The sequence below is a fragment of the Oncorhynchus keta genome, chromosome 14 (genome assembly GCF_023373465.1).
Source record: "Oncorhynchus keta strain PuntledgeMale-10-30-2019 chromosome 14, Oket_V2, whole genome shotgun sequence".
Taxonomy (NCBI): domain Eukaryota; kingdom Metazoa; phylum Chordata; class Actinopteri; order Salmoniformes; family Salmonidae; genus Oncorhynchus; species Oncorhynchus keta.
In genome coordinates, this window is record NC_068434.1 from 19,010,704 (window position 1) to 19,037,351 (window position 26,648).

Consider the following 26,648-nt stretch of genomic DNA (forward strand, 5'->3'; position numbering starts at 1 on the left):
CATACACTCAATTAGTATTTGGTAGCATTGCCTTTAAATTGTTTAATTTGGGTCAAATGTTTCGGGTAGCCTTCCACAAGCTTCCCACAATAAGTTGGGTGAATTTTGACCCATTCCTCCTGACAGAGCTGTTGTAACTGGGTCAGGTTTGTAGGCCTCCTTGCTCGCACACGCTTTTTCTTTTAGTTCTGCCCAAAAATTTAGGATTGAGGTTAGGGCTCTGTGATGGCCACTCCAATACCTTGACTTCGTTGTCCTTAAGCCATTTTGCCACAACTTTGGAAGTATGCTTGGGGTCATTGTCCATTTGGAAGTGCCATTTGCGACCAAGCTTTGACTGATGTCTTGAGATGTTGCTTCAATATATCCACATAATTTTCCTCCTTCATGATGCCATCTATTTTGTGAAGTGCACCAGTCTCTCCTGCAGCAAAGAACCCCCACAACATGATGCTGCCACCCCCATGCTTCACGGTTGGGATGGTGTTCTTCGGCTTGCAAGCCTCCCCTTTTTTCTCAAAACATAACGATGGTCATTATGGCCAAACAGTTCTATTTTTGTTTCATCAGACCAGAGGACATTTCTCCAAAACGTACGATCTTTGTCCCCATGTGCAGTTGCACACCATAGGCTGGCTTTTTTTAATGGCGATTTTGGAGCAGTGGCTTCTTCATTGCTGAGGTGCCTTTCAGGTTATGTTAATATAGGACTCGTTTTACTGTGGATATAGATACTTTTGTACCTGTTTCTTCCAGCTTCTTTAGAAAGGTCTTTTGCTGTTGTTCTGGGATTGATTTGCACTTTTTGCACCAAAATACGTTCGTCACTAGGAGACAGAACGTGTTTCCTTCCTGAGCGGTATGACGGCTGCATGGTCCCATAGTGTTTATACTTGCGTACTATTGTTTTTACAGATGAACGTGGTACCTTCAGGCGTTTGGAAATTGCTCCCAAGGAGGAACTAGACTTGTGGAGGTCTACAATTTTTTTTCCTGAGGTCTTGGCTGATTTATTTTGATTTCCCCATGATGTCAAGCAAAGAGGCACTGATTCTGAAGGTAGGCCTTGAAATACATCCACAGGTACACCTCCAAATGACTCAAATGATGTCAATTAGCCTATCAGAAACTTCTGAAACCATGACATAATTTTCTGTTATCTTCCAAGCTGTTTAAAGGCACAGTCAACTTGATGTATGTAAACTTCTTACCCACTGGAATTGTGATACAGTGAATTATAAGTGAAATAATCTGTCTGTAAACAATTGTTGGAAAAATTACTTGTTTCATGCACATTGTAGATGTCCTAACAGACTTGCCAAAACTATAGTTTGTTAACAAGAAATTTGTGGAGTGTTTTAAAAATGAGTTTAATGACTCCAACCTAATGTAAACTGTAAGTATTCATCATTCATCAGGCTTATCTAAAGAATATAATACATCCCTTATTTCCATTTCATACTGTCATTTATTTCCAAACTCCAACATAGTATATTAGATTTCAGAAAACATTTCTAGGTGAAACAAATCCCAACATGGAACAGAGGTATTATTCTTCTCAAAATAAATAAAACTGGCATTATTTGACTAAGAAAAAAAATAAGCATGATTCCAAGCTTTAGCATATAGTTATCACATATCGCACACCAGGGTATATAATTACATCATTAATGTCAACAGTCAAGAAACAAACCTTGCTTTCACACCAGTTCTGTACAGTATAAGGAACAGTACACAGTGAATTCAAATCACAAAATACATCTAGAATACACTGAAACTTCAGTTCGGTAATATGCATCTCTATCAGTAGACATACAAATACTGCCATTTGTCAGTTTGGGTTGGTAATCAGCTAATGCAAAGAGCTACAGCTCCCAGATTAACTTCAGTGAAAATAAGCTTCAAAACAGAAGTGAGATATGAAACTGTCAGTGTCTCTCTGGAAGATGGCAAAACTGCATGGACATATCAATAATTCCTCAAAATGGTCATGCTTGCATTGACAAAATAAATCACAAACACGTTTTGTTAAAATGACAAAACCACAGGCACAAACACAGGGTAAGAAAGGACCAAGGCAGGACCCCATAAGTGATGAGTTAACGTAATAGATAGTCAGACTCCCGATAGGACTGGCACAGGCATGACAGGGCGAGCATGCATGCGTAGAGAAACACAGCGCCAAACGAAGAGTAGCTTCCGCCACCACAAGTAGCCAGAAAGAGAGAGAAAGGGAAAAGCAAAGTGTGAGAGACGGACAAAGAGTTGTGAGACAATCACCATAGTTACTGCATGTATGGCGGTGTAGCCAGAGAGAGCAGCTGTCACTCATATTGAAAGGCAATAGGAGAAAGCAAAATGAGAGATCCGTCATCTCCGCTCAGATTGTATGCTTACCAGTAGACCTGCACTGAGTGCTTGAGTTAGACTATAACACAATGCACTCATTTGCCAAAGTTTCCAACTAAAACTCAAAAGTAAAATTGGTGCCAAAACAAATGTGTGCAGATTTGTTGCAAGCCAACAATCGGTGTCATTTAAGTATGATCGGTATATAACCTATATACCCCTAAATAGAGACATGGGTGTGTACAGTAATCGTGAGGAATTACTGTGTTGAATAAGAGCTGGAATTGAATTCCCATGGAAAATCAGCAACATTGTTCCAGTGCTAAGAAAGACTTGGACTGTTTTATCTAATTGACATTACTGTAAACATGTTTTTGTGTGGCGCAGACACATTGGCTTTGCCATGGGGATTAAGCAATTGAATTCCAGCCCAAGTGTATCTGGTGTTTTCCATGGGTATTTTCCTAAGTTGTAGTGTTTGTTGTGATGATAGCTTGAAGGCAGGTTTGGAATAGTCAATATGTAACAAGGCCATCTCAGACTCCCCCCTCCCCTTAAACAGGTACCGCCCCTGGGCTCAAGGTACAGTAGAATAGCAAGCAGCCACAACATGAACATACTCATCTGCAGTTAGAAAAACAACAAGCAAGCTTGTAGAAACAATCAATAGGAAAATGACTAGAAATGGTGGTTGCCCCGCAATGTGTGTTGTTTTTGCTCCATTCAACAGAACCCCACAATGGATTCCTGTACTGGGTCGCAAACTGGACTGCCTTGCAACTTGTCCCTTTAGTCTGTCGTCTCTCTGACTACAGTTTTAAGAGGAGGGCACTTTTTGAAGGACCTGTGCCCTGCCATCCCTGTGCGAGCCAAAGACTTTTAGGAATCTGCAATAAGAAAAAAAGCAAACAAAAAAAGCAAACAAACAAAAATGACACGACATGTTAGAGGTGATGCATCAAGACACGAGGAAAGTCATTCCATGACATTCTGAAAATGATTGTGGCAGATTACGTTTCCCTAGAGTTGAGTCTGTGCTGCACCAGAGCAGGTTTCTGACCGTCAATGGCAAATCAACGTACAGAAAACTTGAGGCTACATGTGTTAATCATTTTCCAAACAGAGGAATATCACCTGGTTGCAATACTATGTTTATTCATCTGATTTGACTTACTTTGACTTATCAATTGGCTCAAGCATGCAAAACAACTCCGTATCAAATAAAAAAAGCAAAGCAGGGATATATTATTCATTCTAAAAAAAAAAGATTAATCACATGCCAATGATAGAATGGTGGTGGGTGCGTTACCATGTGTCTCAGAATGAAATGAACGTTTGTCTGTCGAGAACACCACTGTAAACCTCGCACAACATTCAGTCATTTAGGCGCTTCAATGAAGCCCCTTTGTCAGATTTTGGAGGAGAGTCAACAACCGTTTGTAGAAGAGAATATGTTACTAGTCTGTTGTACCATCCTAATCAAGATAACATGCAAGCCATGTTCTTTACCTGTGTAAACAGGCATGTCCTCTTTGAAACATGCCACATGCAACAACTGATTTAATTTGTGAAGCAGAGAGGCAATCTCTCAGTAATCTCCTGCCAATGATGGTTGCTCAAGTGCAGATTTGCGATGTACTGTTAATGCAATGCAGTGGAGGCTGGCAGAGCATAACGAGCCTCCCTTTAGGCATGCAATAATAGCTATTCCAAATAGGAAGTGATATGTTTAGATGCAATGCTCTCTAATATGAGAAACTGTATTTTGTTGGTCAAATAAATCAATAAATTGACATTGGTTATTATTATTAGTGCTAGAAGCAAGGCGTAGCTGATATCGACAGTGGGGTCGAGACAACTTAACTTGGTTCTGACAACTTATCACATCCACACTTCTTCATACACACAAACAAACACTTTTCCAAAATCAGTTTCAACGGGTGCAAAATGGTAGAACGTAAAAGGCATAAAGTATAAATGTAAATACAGTCCGTTGTTCTGAGAGTTCCGTCTCAAATGATTCTGTGATATTTCTGAAACACCAGAGTTCAGGGGGTTTGAAATGTCAGGATATTTGTTTTTCCTGCTCCACCCATTTCCCCTCTCTCAAACAATGACAATTATATGTATGTCATAGCACCTTTGGCATTTGTGTCGAAAAAGACCTTGATGTAAGATGTGGGTACGTATCCCTCTTCATCCTCGTTCCTGCGCACCCGTGTCCACCCGTCACCCTTATCCTCCTCGATGACATACAGCAGCTCGCCCTCGGTCATGGAAATGGTGCCTTCGTTCTGACCTGAGAAGGGGAAACAGGAAAGAGAAAACAGCAAGTTACTGTTATTTTGCAGCTGACTGTGTTAAAATGTTACTCACATCCAAAATGCCTATGCTGCACCAACAGTAGATCGTTAAAGTGAAAAACTCTTGCAGGGTGATGCAAAGCACCAAGTTAATTTGCAATCATTTAACAATAACCTATGTAATGATATAAAGTTTACATTTCTGAATATGCCCCAATGATTTAAATCCTTTTTGCAGACCTTTTTTTTAACATGACGGAAGAAGCCGCTTCCCTGTTATTTGACCCAGGTGAGACGTCTGTTCTGAAAAATACATCAAACCCCAATCTAACAACAACAACACACATTTCCAGAAGGGGCCTTGGTATACCTTCGAAAGGGTAGAGTGATTTGCAGGTTCCGATAGTGGGGAGTGGGTCCTCGTAATCAAAGTCGTCATCAAAGTCGGTGCTCCGAGATTTGAGGTGATGCTCTGTGCTATGATCCTCTGTGTAGCTTCCGTCCGGGCTAACCACATGAAGAGCAACAGTAAAGACCAACAACATAGATACTATATGTGTCATTTTTCAAGTCATCGGCCTCCACTGGTGCAAACCCAAATATATAATTCAAGGTTACACATATGGCCCTGGTGAGATTTGTCAAATCCATAAACTCATACATTTAAAGCAGTATTAATACACATACATTGAGTCAACTGACAGTCCTTGTCAGTTATATTTAGAGCATAATAGATCATGTGCAACAAGCCCAGAAACAAGTTTTAGTCAAAACATATGGTAATCTCTTGTGACAGACATTGTTATCTAGCTAGTGCCAGATTTGGTTGTGTTTTTTCCCCGTCTGCTAGTCCACTGTTTCTGAGATCTAGTAAGGGGCACATAGGTTCTACCTCTCTCGGTTGACATGTGCACAGTTGTTGTTCACTGTTGTAGTAGTCTGGGAGTTGTACAATCCACTTGGTGGTCTGTGTTTGTCACTCTTCTCTGCTAACCTGGTCTCCACCTCTACCAGCCAGGCCTGCAAACAGACATCAAAAGGTTTAGACTCAACAATACTTGATTTGTACTTGATAATACATTTCAAGGTTTATTCATCGTCCAACAAAATGCTCACCTTCTCGACGATGCAACAACCACAATAAAAGATAAGAATACGGACATACATGAACTAGCGTGTGGAACACCACTCCCTTCTTCTTTATTTTGGATCGGCGTGGGAAAATGAAGGGAAAGTCAGCAGTGAAAGACTCAGACACAGGATTCAAGCCCAGATCTTAGTGTGTGGTCTGGAGTCGTCAGCACCACCACTAGAACATACTCTGGCAAACATAAAATATCTAACATGCATCGACATGGATCCTTTGTAACATTTCAACTTACTTCATATTTCCTTGCATCCAGTTGTAACTTGTCAGTATTTTGGCAGATCTCCTCTAATCGTGGGTCCACACTGTTGGCGTCCCCCATGTGTGGGTTCTTTATGTACACGTCCTTCATTTTAGACAGAGCCTCCCTACAACGCATTCATACATCCATATTGAAGAATTGTTCCCGTTTTTAATTCATTTAAAACTCCTTATCTAGATTCACAATTGGACTTTCACACATGTACTCTACCTCTGATCCATCTCTTTTTGTATTTCCTTGTTGATGTCATTGATTTTGGCCTGGAGCTTCTTCCTCCTCTGTTCAGGAGGCAGGTGACTACAATCTTCAGGGCCAGAACCCTATGAAAAAACAAACCACCAAATCAACACTCAGACATCCTCCTACTAAAAGAAGCCTAACGCCATGGAGCAGTCACTTTTATATATGTTTACTGTCTTTATCTACCTTGCTGTGAAAAGGTTTTTGCCCCTTTTCTAATTTTCTCTACTTCTGCACATTTTCTATACTGAATGTTATCAGATCTTCAACCAAAACCTAATATTTGTTCAAGGGAACCTGAGTGAAAAAAAGAAGAACACAATAATTAACATACTTGAAAACCGATAAATGTCACTGAGTTACAGCAGTTCTGCATGGAAGAGTGGACCAACATTTCTCCACAGGGATGTGAGAGACTGATCAACAACTACGGGAAGCATTTGGCTGCAGTCATTGCAGCTAAAGGTGGCACAACCAGTTAGAGTGTAAGGGGACAATAATGTTTTCACACAGGGGAATTTGGCATTGCATAAATTTAACTAAATAAATCAAATAAGTATACTTTTTTGTTGTTATTTGTAAACTCAGGTGCCATTTATTTATTATTAGGTTTTGGTTGAAGATCTGATAACATTCAGTGTCAAGCATATGCAAACATAGCTAATCTGAAAACAAGACTCCCTAAATTTTATCAGCATATCGATTGCGCTACCAGGGGTGGTAAAATCTTGGATCATTGTTACTCTAACTTCCGCGACGCATATAAGGCCCTGCCCAACCCCCCTTTCGGAAAAGCTAACCACGACTCCATTTTGTTGATCCCTGCCTACAGACAGAAACTTAAACAAGAGGCTCCCACGCTGAGGTCTGTCCAACGCTGGTCCGACCAAGCTGACTCCACACTCCAAGACTGCTTCCATCACGTGGACTGGGACATGTTTCGTATTGCGTCAGATAACAATATTGACGAATACGCTGATTCGGTGTGCGAGTTCATAAGAACGTGCGTTGAAGATGTCGTTCCCATAGCAATGATTAAAACATTCCCTAACCAGAAACCGTGGATTGATGGCAGCATTCGCGTGAAATTGAAAGCGCAAACCACTGCTTTTAATCAGGGCAAGGTGTCTGGTAACATGACCGAATACAAACAGTGCAGCTATTCCTCCGCAAGGCTATCAAACAAGCTAAGCGTCAGTACAGAGACAAAGTAGAATCTCAGTTCAACGGCTCAGACACAAGAGGCATGTGGCAGGGTCTACAGTCAATCACGGACTACAAGAAGAAACCCAGCCCAGTCACGGACCAGGATGTCTTGCTCCCAGGCAGACTAAATAACTTTTTGGCCCGCTTTGAGGACAATACAGTGCCACTGACACGGCCTGCAACGAAAACATGCGGTCTCTCCTACACTGCAGCCGAGGTGAGTAAGACATTTAAACGTGTTAACCCTCGCAAGGCAGCAGGCCCAGACGGCATCCCCAGCCGCGCCCTCAGAGCATGCGCAGACCAGCTGGCCGGTGTGTTTACGGACATATTCAATCAATCCCTATACCAGTCTGCTGTTCCCACATGCTTCAAGAGGGCCACCATTGTTCCTGTTCCCAAGAAAGCTAAGGTAACTGAGCTAAACGACTACCGCCCGTAGCACTCACTTCCGTCATCATGAAGTGCTTTGAGAGACTAGTCAAGGACCATATCACCTCCACCCTACCTGACACCCTAGACGCACTCCAATTTGCTTACCGCCCAAATAGGTCCACAGACGATGCAATCTCAACCACACTGCACACTGCCCTAACCCATCTGGACAAGAGGAATACCTATGTGAGAATGCTGTTCATCGACTACAGCTCGGCATTCAACACCATAGTACCCTCCAAGCTCATCATCAAGCTCGAGACCCTGGGTCTCGACCCCGCCCTGTGCAACTGGGTACTGGACTTCCTGACGGGCCGCCACCAGGTGGTGAGGGTAGGCAACAACATCTCCTCCCCGCTGATCCTCAACACGGGGGCCCCACAAGGGTGCGTTCTGAGCCCTCTCCTGTACTCCATGTTCACCCACGACTGCGTGGCCACGCACGCCTCCAACTCAATCATCAAGTTTGCGGACGACCCAACAGTGGTAGGCTTGATTACCAACAACGACGAGACGGCCTACATGGAGGAGGTGAGGGCCCTCGGAGTGTGGTATCAGGAAAATAACCTCACACTCAACGTCAACAAAACTAAGGAGATGATTGTGGACTTCAGGAAACAGCAGAGGGAACACCCCCCTATCCACATCGATGGAACTGTAGTGGAGAGGTTGCAAGTTTTAAGTTCCTCGGCATACACATCACAGACAAACTGAATTGGTCCACTCACACAGACAGCATCGTGAAGAAGGCGCAGCAGCGCCTCTTCAACCTCAGGAGGCTGAAGAAATTCGGCTCGTCACCAAAAGCACTCACAAACTTCTACAGATGCACAATCGAGAGCATCCTGGCGGGCTGTATCACCGCCTGGTACGGCAACTGCTCCGCCCTCAACCGTAAGGCTCTCCAGAGGGTAGTGAGGTCTGCACAACGCATCACCGGGGGCAAACTACCTGCCCTCCAGGACACCTACACCACCCGATGTTACAGGAGGGCCATAAAGATCATCAAGGACATCAACCACCCGAGCCACTGCCTGTTCACCCCACTATCATCCAGAAGGCGAGGTCAGTACAGGTGCATTAAAGTTGGGACCGAGAGACTGAAAAACAGCTTCTATCTCAAGGCCATCAGACTGTTAAACAGCCACCACTAACATTGAGTGGCTGCTGCCAACACACTGACATTGACACTAACTCAACTCCAGCCACTTTAATAATGGGAATTGATGGGATATGATGTAAATATATCACTAGCCACTTTAAACAATGCTACCTTATATAATGTTACTTACCCTACATTATTCATCTCATATGCATACGTATATACTGTACTCTATATCATCGACTGCATCCTTATGTAATACATGTATCACTAGCCACTTTAACTATGCCACTTTGTTTACATACTCATCTCATATGTATATACTGTACTCGATACCATCTACTGTATCTTGCCTATGCTGCCCTGTACCATCACTCATTCATATATCCTTATGTACATATTCTTTATCCCCTTACACTGTGTATAAGACAGTAGTTTTGGAATTGTTAGTTAGATTACTTGTTGGTTATTACTGCATTGTCGGAACTAGAAGCACAAGCATTTCGCTACACTCGCATTAACATCTGCTAACCATGTGTATGTGACAAATAAAATTTGATTTGATAGAGAAAGTTCTGAAAGGGGGCAAATTGTTTTTCACTGCACTTTATTGTTGTCAGCAACAATGAGATCTGAGATGAGCATATTTAGTTGAAAGTACACCCTTTGGATTCATCTATAGTGATATAGATTGCATTTGTAATGTGTGCATTACAAAATCACAATCATCAACCATCTGAAGAGTTATGAAAACAGTCGTGCTTACCAGCTTGAGAGAAAGCTTTCCAAGTGAGGGGAGACAATGGGACGAAAAAGACACAATGTCAACATACACTTGAAACTTTGAGACGGAAGTATGACACTGTACAAGCAGCAATGAAGGGTTGTGGATATTAAGGTACATGGCATGTCAGTCTGAACAGTTAATTTGCCATTTGCAGCATTTTGTCCACCTACAGTATAAACAAATCTTAAACCACATGACACACACACACACACACACACACACACACACACACACACACACACACACACACACACACACACACACACACACACACACACACACACCAATCGTAAATTGGAAATTTGGACACAGTGCCAGAATAAACACAACTTCCATACAATTGTCTGTAGGTGATAGGCCAGGTCAGATGCCATTTAAAGGGAACGAGCAACAGTAGGAGCCACTATCAGTAGCCCATAGGCACCACGTCAATGTCATAAGCACAGAGTCAATCTCCCTGTACACAATCAACTTACCCCACGCTTCAGACTCCTTAAGCATTGCATTTTATGTTTGGAGGTCATGAACTCGTTGAGGCGGTGGGAGAGGGGCTCACTGGGTTGCTGGGGAGACTGGGGGCCGTTGTGCACGGCAGCAGGTGATGGGGAGGTAGGGGGGAGGGGGTGGTTGGCGTGGGGAAGCTAACAAAGACATAAGCTATGGGTAAGGGTCATGGAGTGGTATGGAACAAAACAATAACAGAACAAAATCAAGAAAAGTAACACCAAAAATTATGAAATGATGGAAGAACAACAAAGAATATGGTTACCAACACTTAAGACGGCAGCGGTTCAGACACTGTGCCCAGTTCAAGTTAAACATTTAGATAAATAGTGTTTCCAACAAGCATTTATTTCATATTAGAAGAAAAAAATCCTTCTGCAGTCCAGTCGGACACCAGGGCCGCGTTGAGTCAGACACCAGGGCCGCGTTGAGTCAGACACCAGGGCCGCATTGAGTCAGACACCAGGGCCGCGTTGAGTCAGACACCAGGGCCGCGTTGAGTCAGACACCAGGGCCGCATTGAGTCAGACACCAGGGCCGCGTTGAGTCAGACACCAGGGCCGCGTTGAGTCAGACACCAGGGCCGCGTTGAGTCAGACACCAGGGCCGCGTTGAGTCAGACACCAGGGCCGTTGAGTCAGACACCAGGGCATTGAGTCAGACACCAGGGCCGCGTTGAGTCAGACACCAGGGCCGCGTTGAGTCAGAGACCAGGGCCGCATTGAGTCAGAGACCAGGGCCGCATTGAGTCAGACACCAGGGCCGCATTGAGTCAGACACCAGTGCCGCGTTGAGTCAGACACCAGGGCCGCGTTGAGTCGGACACCAGGGCCGCGTTGAGTCAGACATCAGGGCCGCGTTGAGTCGGACACCAGGGCCGCGTTGAGTCAGACACCAGGGCCGCATTGAGTCAGACACCAGTGCCGCGTTGAGTCAGACACCAGGGCCGCATTGAGTCAGACACCAGGGCCGCGTTGAGTCAGACACCAGGGCCGCGTTCAACGATGAGAGTGGACAGGATTCCTTATTCTTCATGTCAGAGATGTGCGTGTGTTGGTCAATATGTATTTTTGCCTGAACCTTCCACAGCGTGGTGCCCTGCCGAACTCGACCCTGGCTAGTACAGTAGGTTGAGGACAGTCTTGTGGACTGATGGTGTTATCCTTACCTTGTTTCTCTTGATGAAAGGCCACAGTTTTCCCCTGCTGTTGCTGCGGCTGGGCTTGGTCTCCCCTTGCGAGTTTAGATAGCTGGACTCTGACACTGTCCGCCTCATAGACAGACTATAGTCCTCAACCTCTACATCGCCGGGTGGCTCGAAGCCAGACTTGTAGGATTCCACCACATGCTTGGTGTCCTGTTGGAGATTGTGAGTTCATTAATGTATAACAGACAGAATATTATGAATATTTACCAAATGCATTTCAGCTTGAGGGCACCAAAATGAACCAAATTGCAGAAACTCATTTGCACTTTGAAGTACAAGTATTCCTCACGGAAGCCGACTTCAAAACTACGGCATTTTAAACTCTTATCTGGCGCAGGGAGACACAATTACAGCAAAGCCATGGCTCTTCAAACACACCACATAAAGCATTTTAGAGTACAAGGGCTGATCTAGGATGAGTTTTATCTTCGCTATAATAAATTAATGGGGGTTGGAGGGCTGATCCTAGACCAACACTGATCTCAGATACATAGTAAAACTGAGTTCATGCTAGATTTAGATGCACTATTGTAAAGTGGCTGTTCCACTGGATGTCATAAGGTGAATGCACCAATTTGTAAGTCGCTCTGGATAAGAGCGTCTGCTAAATGACTTAAATGTTAAAATGTTAAATGCTGTATTTATTTTGTATTTTTTTTATCATAGGTAAATGTATATGTCAGCAAATGCCCCAAAACTGGATTCCTTTGAGATATAGAATAAAACTGGTCACTATCGGTTACGACACCCGTGTTGACTTTAGCAACAATCACATTTCATTCATGTGAAAGTGGGACAGCCATTAAAGAAGCACCAAAGTCAGCGTTTTGATGGTGTAAATAATTCATCTTCTCCTCCTATATTTAGTGGGCTGCTAACCCTTTACCGCTTCAGCAAATAGAACCACGAACAACTGCAATAATATTCTCTCCGCTCTTTTATATAGAAATACAGTCAAATGGTGTCACTGAAATGTAGAACAGATTTTTCTATGCACTTTCCTGGCAGTTTGTCACTATGTAAAATGACTGGTACATAACAAGAACCATGTTATAAACATGCAGTAGCCCTACTAACCATTTTTGGCTCTATGGATTCTGCTGCTTTGGTCATACCATCTAAACATTTGCCAACAATAGGTAGCACTTTCCGATCGACCTCTGCGTAAGTCTTCATAGACTCTCCCACTCTCTCTATACGTTTTTCTTCCATCTCCTGTAGTTTCTGCAGGAAAGAAGACATTCGTAGATTAAAATAGAATTGTGAGTTGCAAAACACATACAAATCAGTTATATTGTGAACAGGGTGGATGTGAGTACTGGCAGTACTTTCCTAGGACTGAAATAGGTGCCGGTACTCATTTTGGGTGCCTGTACTGTTGATGTATTGGTGCAGGAGCTCCATAATAGTTTTGAGCAAATCCTCTATGAGGTGCAGTTGCTCAAGCAGTAGAGATGTTGAGGAGCTCCAGTGAGCTCCTGCCCAAGTCAAGCACTGAGCACCGGTGAATGCCATGTGTTTCTCCCCGACGCGCTTCCAATCAACCTGTACTGTGAGTGAGGTGAACTACCTGAAAGATGTGAGGTATCAGGGTATGATAATGTGCATTCTGCTCTTTGTTGAACTTCTGCAGGAAGGTGAGGTATTCATTCTTGCTGTCCTCTGCCACTTGGTGTTTCATCTGGGCCTGATGTCTGGCCTGTATACAGAGAGGGAGTTCAGAGAGGGTTTAAAGATTTGCACGTACGCCAACAAGTGGGACTGTAAAACCTTGCGTAATTCCACAGTACATTGACACAGTACATTGTGTGTTAACACGCATAACACTGAACAAAGCAAAGTCAATATTTAAACAATTATAAACAGAATGTGAATAATATTGAACTGAAATCCCCATACAGACATATAGTATGCTTGAGTTAAAGCACAAAAACACAAATCTCAAAACCACACATGTAAGTACCACTGTCGTTATAGTCCACAGCGTGTTGTCAAAAAAATAGCCAAGCGTGGCCTAGGACTGTATACAGTGTGGAGACTTTATTCACCCCCAAAATAAATATTTTCATCAAATGATCACGAGAGAGTAGAACCACCCCACCCTTATCCTCTTATTACAGTTACATTTTATGCACCTGACATTTCAGGATCTTAACAGTGTCAATTAATATTTCATATGGCTCTGCCACTTTGAACAAGACAAGGAAACACGGCTAAGGGAAGCGCTTAGGCCATAGATACATTAGTGGCAGGAAACGAGAATTCTGTGGCTTTCCTTTCCTCTTGGAGGGAGAGAGGAGTGTTGATAGTGGATATAGTAAAGCATAGTAGAGTTATACAAATGATGACCTGAGGGTTAGTATGTGTATCAAAGCTGAACTATGCGGTGTTACTTTGCTGGGAGTGGGCCTCTCCTATAGTGTCAAGAATGTGTATTTTACCATGCCAGGAAGTCAAGACCATTAGTTAATGTCATGTAATGCAGCTCCTCAATTCACATTTAATGTTTATGATGACCAGACGAAGGAAACATTGACCGTAACAAACAACAATAACAAAAGAAAACAGGTTAATTTAGCATGCACATACTCCACAAAGATACAGTATGAACACAGACAAACTGTACACTGACAGGACAGGATCTGGATATTGTTTCAGCAGACTGTTGAGGACTGTATCCATAGCATAACAGGACTCAGATTAGTCAAACAAAACATTTTGTATGCATGACATTATACCTTGCAATCTAAACAATTATGCATTTTATTTGTGCCTATATTTATTACGTGTTTCTATATGAATATGTTTATAGATGCGTCTATTCACTGTAGTGTCATTCAATTACCATTTAGGAATAATGCACCCACTAACTAACCACAGCAGTTTCTTACTTTAAATACCCATTCCAATTCATAACTGTGTCCCTTCCAAGTCTTTGGAGATCTTATTTTGAAATGACGTTCCGAGTGAAACCAGCAATAGTACACTATATATACAAAAGTATGTGGACAACCTTCAGCTATTTCAGCCACAGCCATTGCTTACATGTGTATAAAATCGAGCACACAAACATGCAATCTCAAACATTGGCAGTAAAATGGCTCAGTGACTTTCAAAGTGGCAAGGTGATAGGATGCCACTTTCCAAAACGTCAGTCAGTCAAATGTGCTGGATGGGCAATTGGAAGAGCTGTTATTGTAAAGTGGAAACGTCTAGGAGCAACAACAGCTCAGCTGCGAAGTGACAAACCACACAAACTCACAGAACAGGACCGCCAAGTGCTGAAGCACATAGTGTGTAGAAATTGTCTGTCCTCAGTTGCAACACTCACTACTGAGTTCCACACTGCCCATGGAAGCAAGAACTGTTTGTCGGGAGATTCACGTAATGGGTTTCCACGGCCGAGCAGCCGCACACAAGCCTAGGATCACCAAGCGCAATACCAAGCATCGGCTGGAGTGGTGTAAAGCTCGCCGCCATTGGACTTTGGAGCAGTGGAAACACGTGATTGGGGACACTGCCCTGTGTAGGGTGCCGTCTTTCGAATGGGACTTTAAATGGGTGTCCTGACTCTCTGAGGTCATTAAAGATCCCGTGGCACTTATCGTAAGAGTAGGGGTGTTAACCCTGGTGTCCTGGCTAAATTCCCAATCTGGCCCTCAAACCATCACGGTCACCTAATAATCCCCAGTTTACAATTGGCTCATTAATCCCCCTCCTCTCCCCTGTAACTATTCCCCAGGTCGTTGCTGCAAATGAGAACGTGTTATCAGTCAACTTACCTGGTAAAATAACGGATAAATAAAAATAAAAACTGGAAAGTTTGGTGGAGAAGGAATAATGGCCTGAGGCTGTTTTCAATGGTTTGGGTTAGGCCCCTTAGTTCCAGTGAAGGGACATCTTAACGCTACCACATTCTAGACAATTCTGTGCTTCCAACTTTGTGGCAACAGTTTGTGGAAAGCCCTTTCCTGTTTCAGCATGAGAACGCTCCTGTGCACAAAGGGAGGTCCATACAGAAATGGTTTGTTGAGATCGGTGTGGAAGAACTTGACTGGCCTGCACAGAGCCCTGACCGCAACCCCATCAAACACTTTTGGGATGAATTGGAACGCCGACTGCGAGCCAGGACTAATTGACCAACATCTGTGCCCGACTTCATTAATGCTCGTGGCTGAATGGAAGCTAGTCACCACAGCAATGTTTCAACATCTAGAGGAAAGTTTTCCAAGAAGAGTGGAGGCTGTTATAGCAGCAAAGGGGGGACCAACTCCATATTAATTAGAGGTCGACCGATTATGATTTTTCAACGCGATACCGATACCGACTATTGGAGGACCAAAAAAGCCGCTCAATCGGCCGATTTAAAAAATATATATATATTTGTAATAATGACAATTACAACAATACTGAATGAACACTTATTTTAACTTAATATAATACATCAATAAAATCAATTTAGCCTCAAATAAATAATGAAACATGTTCAATTTGGTTTAAATAATGCAAAAACAAAGTGTTGGAGAAGAAAGTAAAAGTGCAATATGTGCTATGTAAGAAAGCTAACGTTTCCGTTCCTTGCTCAGAACATGAGAACATATGAAAGCTGGTGGTTACTTTTAACATGAGTCTTCAATATTCCCAGGTAAGACGTTTTATATTGTAGTTATAGGAATTATAGGACTATTTCCCTCTGTACCATATGTATTTCATTAACCTTTGACTATTAGATGTTCTTATAGGCACTTTAGTATTGCCAGTGTAACAGTATAGCTTCCGTCCCTCTCCTCGCTCCTCCCTGGGCTCGAACCAGCAACACAACGACAACAGCCACCATCGAAGCATCGTTACCCATGCAGAGCAAGGGGAACAACTAAAAGAAGGCTCAGAGTGAGTGACGTTTGAAACGCTATTAGTGTGCGCTAACTAGCTAGCCATTTCACCTCGGTTACACCAGCCTCATCTCGGGAGTTGGTAGACTTGAAGTCAGAAACTGCGCAATGCTTGACGCACAACGAAGAGCTGCTGGCAAAACACACAAAAGTGCTGTTTGAATGAATGTTTACGCGCCTGCTTCTGCCGTCATTGAAAATAAGAATGTGTTCTTAACTGACTTGCCTAGTTAGATAAAGGCATAAAATATATATATAAAAATTAAAAAACATCGGTGCCCAAAAATACAGATTTCCGATAGTTGATATCGGCCCTAATTAATCGGCCATTTCGATTAATCGGTCCACCTCTAATATTAATACCCATGATTTTGGATTGAGATGCTCAACAAGCAGGGGTCCCCACATACTTTTGGCCATGTAGTGAATGTCTACGGGTGTACATTGAACATAGAGACAGATCCTTAGAGACATACAGACGCCTGGTAAACCTACCTTGAGATAGCACCGCTATAAGACATGATGGAAAACAAAAACAGAGTTAGTTTCAGAGCACTACAGACAGGTTTTAGATGTCCTAATTATGTGAAAGTTGTAGTAATTTATTAGTAATGTACTGAATTAACTACTAATGAACATCTAGACTGCAAAAGGGCTTGAACTACAGTAGCAGTCAACATTTTGGCCACACCTACTCATTCAAGGGTTTTTCTTTATATTTACTATTTTCTTCAGTCTCCTCTGAACAGCTGATGTTGAGATATGTCTGTTACTTAAACTCTGAAGCATATATTTGGGCTGCAATCTGAGGTGCAGTTAACTCTAAGGAACTTATCCTCTGCAGCAGAGGTAAGTCTGGGTCTTCCTTTGCTGTGGTGTTCCACATGAGAGCCAGTTTCATCATAGTACTTGATGGTTTTTGCGACTGCACTTGAAGGAACATTCAAAGTAATGATGGACTGTAATTTGTCTTTGCTTATTTGAGCTGTTCTTGCCATGATATGGACTTGATATTTTACCAAATAGGGCTTCTGTATACCACCCTACCTTGTCACAACATAACTGATTGGCTGAAAGGCATTAAGAAGGAAAGAAATTCTACAACTTTTAACAAGCCACACCTGTTAATTGAAATGCATTCCAGGTGAATACCTCATGAAGCTGGTTGAGAGAATGCCAGGAGTGTGCAAAGCTGTCAAAGACAAAGGGTGGCCACTTTGAATAATCTAAAGTATATTTAGATTTTTAAAAATATTTTTTTGGTTACTACATGATTCCATATGTGTTATTTCGTAGTTTTGATGTCTTCACTAATATTCTACAATGTAGAAAATAGTACAAATAAAGAAAAAACCTTGAATTAGGTGCGTCCAAACTTTTGACTGGTACCTAATGTGGAATATAGGTTTTTATACTTTGACTATGGCATTTCTTGTATGGTTTTCAACTAATTTCATAGGGAAGGTGACTTTGTACAACAGTAAATGACACGAAAATGTATATTAACGTTTAATGATAACATATTCTGTTTGGTTAGTCCATGTTAGCTTTCTGAGATTCTTGACTTTAGGTGGTACATTTCACTGCGTGATGTCAATAGTGCCTGAGAAGGTTTGCAAACTGTTTGCATCTTTGTACAGTTGTAGGCAACAATGTCATGGCTAAATCAACTGAAATCAACTCTTTGACTTGGTTTAAAGTTACAGGTGATTTGGCTAAATGTTTTTAACACTGCACATTTGCCCCCATCCCTACCATTGATTTTTGGTTAGTGGTGGTTTATGTTAACTGGAATTAGCAGTGGCTGTTTAAACTCAATTGTGTTGCCACTACTGTACATTGAGCTAGCTTTGTTTCTACGTTGGACAGATCAGATATCTGATAGACATGGTAAACTGTTTTTTTGCAATCAATAGTGAATTAGCACCGTTATCTAATCAGTACTGAAATAATAGCGATGTTTTTTGGAATCGGCATTGCACTGGTACAGTAATACGGCTTGGATAGCATCTGAGGAATAGAGTATAGAGTGAACAATGAGAAAAGCCCATTGCTGGAGCGCCATGAAGCACTATACCATTGTCTACCAGCAGTGATTCATATTTGGCTCCTACCCTACTTCCAAGAGGGCCACAACATTCTCTTGTCAGTGCAGCTGTTGCCACGCAAACCATGTTCACAGCTTCATGAGTAGGAGTGGAGTGACGACTAAGAGTAACTGCACATACTCACACACACTCACACACACACACACACAGGCGCCAAACGCACGTGTGTGGGCCCACGCATGCACACACACACATGATGAGCTCAAGTTAATTGTGTGTAGGAGTGAACATTTCTACGTCAGTCTATAACTTACCTTTTCGACGTCTGCTTTAGTCACGTTGATGTCAGCATCTATCTTGTCGAAGTACTGCTGGGCTCTATCCGCCTCCTTACAGTCTCTCTCAAATCTCCGTTTACTCTGAAAAGAAGCAATTCACATGTCAAGTTGGAATGGTTCAGTCATGTATCTCTTCAATTACTCCTACCGCAGGAGGACACTTACGGATTCTAGTTGTTTCCAAGAATTCTCAATGTGTTGCTGAGCTCTGCGGCCATCATGGAAATGCTGCAAAAATAATTGTATATGTTAATCTGTTAAAAGGCGCATAAACAGCAGTAGAATCATTTGTGGTTTGAACCCTGAACAGTTTAGTATCTAGAACTAGACGGTCAAGAGACATCTACATCTCTTATGAAATATCTTATGACACTCCTTATGGTGAATGGAAGAGCTACGCACTGCAGACCACAAGCATATAACATCCCCACCAAAAACACACATCTACTCCTTAGTCATTCCATGGAATCAAAACTACTGAGCCAAAACTAGACTGACTAAAGAGATTTGCTGATGTGTTTATTCTTGACTAATGTAATGCTCCTCACAGCATATACAACCACCTCCAAGGGCCCTTACGGAATCTCACTGAAGACTCAAAAGGCACCTCTGCTTTTGTTGCGAGTTGAATTTAAATGATAGGAGACGTAAACCATTGGTGTGGCTTTCAAAGCTAATGTTCAATGCCTGGTATCAGGACCTCATTTAACTACGCCATGTTCTAGTTGGGAATTTTATAAATGAAAAAAACATACGTCAGAGTGAGCTATCGATCAAATCTACCTTTACTACAGGTTAGAAAATCAAAATAATGCAACAGGAATGGCAGGCCTGAAATAAGATGGTTTCAAAAAACTAAAAAGGACTAACTCTCTCGCTCTGAGCTGAGCCATGGTCAAAGACATGCGGTCAGACAAGTGGCCAAAACCAAAGCTTTACAAAAGTGTGTGTGCTATACATTGCTTTCATCATACACACCCCTCCCCCCATGTCATATCAGTTCCAGCCACCCAGCTCCAGACAAAGGCCTTGTCCACTTATCAGCAGTGGAGGCTACTATGGATGGGTGGGGACACTAGGGTCAACCTGCTCCCAATCAATTGATCTGGATACTTGACCCAGTTCTACCCCCGGGATTTACTGGATGGGCTGCTGTAAAATGATGATCAACACCATGACAGATTATCAACTTGATCCCTGGCTGTGTCGGACACACCAATGACATAATAGCATTTTTGTATCAGCTCCAGCAATTAATTTAGCACATTTGTTGATCTGATTGTTATGTTTTCCAAAGCACCATGCAGTGGTTGACCCAGGATTGGCTGGTTTGGTTCAGATCATGTGACATCCATAATCTCTGGATAGCCTCACTACAAAATGGTTGAGCTGCCAATGATCACGATCTGGGAGAGTTCAAGTCATGTCTGAATGAGCGATACACAGTAAAAGGGATGTTTTACCGATTTCCTCTCTGCTTTTAACTCCTGGATGTATCGCGTCAGCTCACAGATGATGTGAGTGGTGAGATCCTCAGCCATGACCTCGTGTTGTCCCGCATAGTCGTTCAGCTCGTTCAGGGTCATCAGGAAGGCCCGACAGGACGTGTACCTGGTAACAAGACGAGATGTGACCACGAAATGTGTTTAAAAAAAAATTTCACATTTAAATCACGACAGCTTTATTATTATACATCCTGAGAAATATTAATGACATACTTCTACAGAAGATTATCAGCACATTCCACTATCAGAGAGGAATATATTTGGTCATATAATATGATAAGAAAAAATGTATAAGTACTGTATATTATGGACTATATAATATTCAAAATTATAGAATTTACAGACCACTTTGACAGGGTCTTTGAGCGACGGGACATACTTAGAGTTCTGATTTTGTGATTAAGGAGGGGAAATAAGACACAGATAACACCCTCATTTGGAAAAGGTTATATGGACACCCCTGATGCTTAAATCGATATTTCACTTCAGAATTGGTTCAAATTAGGTCACGGTTAGGGTAAGGATTAGGGTCAGGGTTAAGGGTGGCTAGTCGGTTTAAGCATCATGAGAGTCCGTATAGCCCTTCCCCCCTCATCTGGCACTATTTTCTTCAAAGGCTTCCTCCCTTGCCTTAAGAAATTACTCTAATTTTCTCTCAAACAGTCACTATGCACATGTGTCTTGGGATTGTCCAACTGTTTAGCACATAAAACAAAGGATAACTTCTTGATGAAAAAAATGTATCCATCTGGAAATAACCTTGGCTTTAGCTACACAGTAACCTCCAGGGCAGATATGGAGTGTTTCACAGCAAGCCATGAAAGTCTAGCCATGTTAATCTGAAAATAGCTATTTTTACCCACTAACAGCCGGTAACGAGTGGAGATGGGAAATCAGCTAATTAATTACATGACTTCATGAATTCATCACAAAAAGAATAGTCACATTAATGTGCACGGTCAACCTGATATAGTGAACATTAATCCTTGATGCATTTACATTTCACTCACTTGTATTCATCTTCCTCTCTTGAGTTTTTCTTGGGCTGATATTTTTTCGATAGATTTCTGTTACGGAATGGAAACAAAATTCAGTACAGGTGTAGAAAACATTCAATACACTGTAAATGGGGTCACTCTGGAGAGATACAGAGGGACACATGTAAACAAAAATATAGTATATTTGTGTACTCATGGGGAAGGGACGCCCAGTGACAGGATGTCAAAATCTGCTGATGAATGGACGGGCCTTTAGCGGAATGACAGCCACCTGCCTAAGCCTCAGGAGAAGGTCACTCACAGTGCTAAATCCTGCTTTATGGCGACCCCTAACAGAGCGGGGTAATCCAGAGGCCTACTAATATATTTAATGGGCAACTAGAATTTTGATCCTGACAAGTGACAGATTATCCTCTGTGTACCTCTGCATCTGGGTCTCATATGTACAGATCTCTATGAACAACAACGTGATTGGACAAGAAAGAGCAGCATGAGAGGGGAAGTCATCCTTTAGCTTTAATGTTAAACTCAGGATTATTAATCCGACTGGGGATAGAGCCTTCCTGTGAAAGCTTGAAATATCATCATACTATCTGTACTAGAGGTCGACCGATTATGATTTTTCAATGCCGATACCGATTATTGGAGGACCAAAAAAGCCGATACCGATTAATCGGACAATTTTTTATTTATTTGTAATAATGACAATTACAACAATACTGAATGAACACTTATTTTAACTTGATATAATACATCAATAAAATCAATTTAGCCTCAAGTAAATAATGAAACATGTTCAATTTGGTTTAAATAATGCAAAAACAAAGTGTTGGAGAAGAAAGTAAAAGTGCAATATGTGCTATGTAAGAAAGCTAACGTTTCAGTTCCTTGCTCAGAACATGAGAACATATGAAAGCTGGTGGTTCCTTTTAACATGAGTCTTCAATATTCCCAGGTAAGAAGTTTTAGGTTGTAGTTATTATAGGAATTATAGGACTATTTCCCTCTATACCAACGCAGGACACGCTAGATAATATCTAGTAATATCATTGACCATGTGTAGTTAACTAGTGATTATGATTGATTGTTTTTTATAAGATATATTTAATGCTAGCTAGCAACTTACCTTGGCTTACTGCATTCGTGTAACAGGCAGTCAGTCTCCTTGTGGAGTGCAACGAGAGAGAGGCAGGTCGTTATTGAGTTGGACTAGTTAACTGTAAGGTTAAGGATCCCCCGAGCTGACAAGGTGAAAATCTGTCGTTCTGCCCCTGAACGAGGCAGTTAACCCACCGTTCCTAGGCCGTCATTGAAAATAAGAATGTGTTCTTAACTGACTTGCCTAGTTAAATAAAGGTATAAAAAATATATATATATATTTTTAAATCTGCAAATCTGCGCCCAAAAATAGAGATTTCCGATTGTTGTGAAAATTTGAAATCGGCCCTAATTAATCGGCCATTATGATTAATCGGTCGACCTCTAATCTGTACAATGACACTTATGGTTCAAAGGAAAAATGTAAGATATTTCACATCATGTAATATAATATGCATCTTCTGAGTGGACTATCGGAAGCAGATACAGAGGCTACCATGAAATGACACAGGGGCAAGAATTCCAGAATACATTTCTCCCCATGAATCACTGGTAGCCTCCACTCACTGTGCTCTGCTCCAGACCATCTATTCTTATGTGTTGCTAAGCAGAATGCCAGACATGCCAGCCACCTTTTTGTCTGCTTGCAGCCACATGACAAATCTGGATCCTGACACAACAGCACATGGTGCAAATTCCATACGCCCAGATTCACGTTAACCCTTTGGAAATAAAATGACTCATAAGACCCTAGTCTGTCTTCTCAGGCCAGTTTAAACCCCTGCTTTTCTTTTGGGGCTTTTTACCTAATTTATAAAGGCTTAATTCCTCCATTCAGTGTCCAATCTGTGCTGTTCATATTCTGAAGTGTTTAGTCTATGGTTTCCTAAATCAATATACTACCAACTGTACAATCAACATATGTAAATAATTCAAATCTATTATGGTTGGTGTTGAAAAGTCACAATTTAACAAGACACCTCATATATGCAATCTAAAATGGTGCCATTAGTGATACTGGCTAGAGAACAAAACACACCAATAGGACAATCCAGTTCAGAGCTGATTGCAGCACTATTGCTGAGGCACAGACAACACCTTATAATGTTCTCCAGATACAAGGTTAATGTTGGTTGATTATGCATGCAGGAATTTGCTGGTGTGTAGTCCTTGGTGAGTGAACGGCAGACAACGATGCAACTCATCCACTGTCCCCAGGGACGACTGTCAGAGACTATCACTGTCTGGCAAGTACTCCCATATTATACAGTTGGAAAGCTCCCAAGACCATTGCAGGATAACAAATGTGGGTCATTGCTATGGATAACCTAGTAACCATGGTATTGTGTTACCTATGCAACCTACACTTCTGGTTGCATCGAGTTAAAGACCTGTATCTGTTTCTAATCCATCTCACTTTGTTGTTACATAAACTACCACCATTATGTGTTCTAAATTCACCTCTGAATTTAGAACATCACTTTGAAGTGGGCTGATATTTATACCTTTATTTGTGCCCTTTATTGAAAAGGCATTCTCTTTCAACTACAACATTGTAATGTGCAGTGATGGACTAGCGCAACGTAATATTACTGTACCACTGGACCCTGTTGGCCTGGTGTATGCATGTCAGAAAAGTTGATCAAAATCTGAATATCACAGATAATGGTGTCACTCTTTACGAGCATTACCTTTTGACATTGCACTTGATTGTAACATGACATGGATGACATTGGTGATACAGGCTCTGTAGTGTTTTATCAAAGTTACTCAAATCCATGAAACATACCAAAACATGTTTTAGTAGTCCTGTACTCAAGCGGTCACGCCTCCCATGAGAAACAGACAGTATCAAAATGGGGAGTGATGAGGATAATGTTTTCCCAGCCCTTACCTGATTTGCTTTGCATAGCTGATTTCAATTTCAGATCTCTCTTTGACAAATTTTGTATACTTCTCCACAAACTCAATGCCCCAGTGGGTGTGTTTTTCCAAGTTGTCAAACTGGTCCTGTAAGAAAAGTAAGAGAAATTAAAATGAGAATAAATTATAAAACAAAGCAATAAGTTAATTCTAAAACTCACAAAAAATAGCTAGCCCTGGCAAGACTGTCTCTGAAGCGGAATGTAGCCTAGTAGTTAAGAGCGTTGGTCCAGTATTCGAAAGGCTGCCGGTTCGAATCCCCTAGGTGACAATACTGCCGATGTGAGCATGGCACTTAACTCTAATTGCTCCAGTAAATCGCTCCAGAGTGTCTGATAAATTACTTAAATCTCAGTGGCTTTTCTTCCTAAAGAACTTTATTTTATTTTGCAGGCTTGAGACAATGTTTATGAATAGCAATGAGCTATTATGTTTAAATTAGAGAGGAATAGTGTACAGCAGTCTTTGTTGCAACACTAGGTCTGTAATTCTGCTGCTACTTTACTTTCTGCTGTTGTACAGCTACAACTGTATGTAGGCCTACAACATAAGATACAGGAGGCAAATTGTGAACATAATAGGACTATTGGCGTTCAGTCAGTGCAGTGGGATATGTATTATATGTTATGCACTCAAATGAACAATGTGGTGGCGGGTTACTTTTGCATCTATGCAATGCATTCAATAGCCTATTTGTGTACACGCGTAGGCTGGCACATCTAAACAACTCAGTAAAATAAAAGAGCAATCCTATTGAACTATAGGCTAGATTTCATTTTCCAAAAGAAAACAATCGTTGCAAATATTGAATTCGTTGTTATGTTGGACTTCACCCCTCTCCGAGATTTGCCTTTTGTGAGCGCAAAAACGTCGTGTTCGCTGTTCTAGAGTGCCAATAGCCATTTGATTTATTATTCTTATTATTATTATCATAATAAGGTGAAATGAGACAGACAACTGGGAAGAAACACATTCCCAAATGCGTTGCCTACAATACCGCGCTCGCTACAAGGTTACAAATGAAACATGTTGCCAGAGTCGCTACTATGTAGCTGTAGCTACTGTATCTCAATGCAGCTGTAGCGTAGCTACTGTATCTGCAGAGTACAGACCAGTGGTATGAACCCCATTTGCAATGGCTTCTTAGTGATTATACTGGTTAATAGGGAATTATAGTGTAAGCAACTCTAGCTTTACACGTGGACAACATGGGGGATAGATATTGAGGTTCATAAGAAATAAGTATATCCATCACCGTGACTAAAACCCGATTATGTAGCCAACAGCGCAAACAGTCGACCAGTATAGAATCCGCCAGTGTTACTAGCTTATACCTCCGATAATGAAGCCTGCATGCACGCGCAGAGAAGCATCATGAACGTTATGCTCCCTCGCTACTTTGTTGTAAAGACATACACAAATACTTAGTACCTCAACTGATCATAATGTTGACCATCAGATAAAAGCAAGAACGAGCTTCATTAACGGAAATATTTACGCAGTTCTACGTACCCACAGCTCCGTCCCCCATCTGCAACTCATGGTCTCAGAGCAATTTCTACCAAATTATCCACGATTTCTAAGCATGCGCCCAATGGTATTGTTCAGAACTATATCTGAGTACAAAGGTTTGTGTAGCTTTTCACCGACACATCCAGTCATTAAAAATGGTGATTTGCCGTCAGATATCGGGTTGATTTTTGCTCCTACATGTGGGGCACCCATCCGTGTAGCCCGATAACAGCACGCGGCCGCGCGCTTCACGGGGGAATCTCTCCTAGCTGCTGCTCACGGGTAGTATAGAGCGCTTGTTGTGATGTATAATGTATGGATAGACGTTGTGATACTCAAAACGGTGAATATTTGTTATTTCAACTGAATTTTATTTAAACGTGAAACTATTCAACCCATAGCCTACCACAGTGCATTCGGGAAATGACCCCTTCCCTTTTCCACATTTTGTTATGTTACATCCTTAGTCTTAAAATGATTCAATTACATTTTTACTCAATCTACACACAATACCCCATAATGACAGACCGAAGACAGGTTTTTAGAATGTTTAGCAAATTAATAAAAAACACATACATACGTTTAGACCCTTTGCTATGAGACTCTAAATTGAGCTCAGGTGCATCCTATTTCCATTGATCATCATTGAGATGTTTCTACAACTTGATTGGAGTCCACCTGTGGTAAATTCAATTGATTGGACATGATTTGGAAAGGCACAGATCTGTCTATATAAGGTCTCACAGTTGACAGTGCATGTCAGGGCAAAGACCAAGCCACGAGGTCGAAGGA

At 41.8% G+C, this 26,648-nt stretch overlaps 1 pseudogene; it reads right to left on the reverse strand.

Moving 5' to 3' along the window:
* Positions 1-1,446: 1,446 nt before the first annotated feature.
* On the reverse strand, positions 1,447-26,179 carry LOC118392904 (formin-binding protein 1-like; annotated as a pseudogene).
* Between the last annotated feature and the right edge of the window lie 469 nt (positions 26,180-26,648).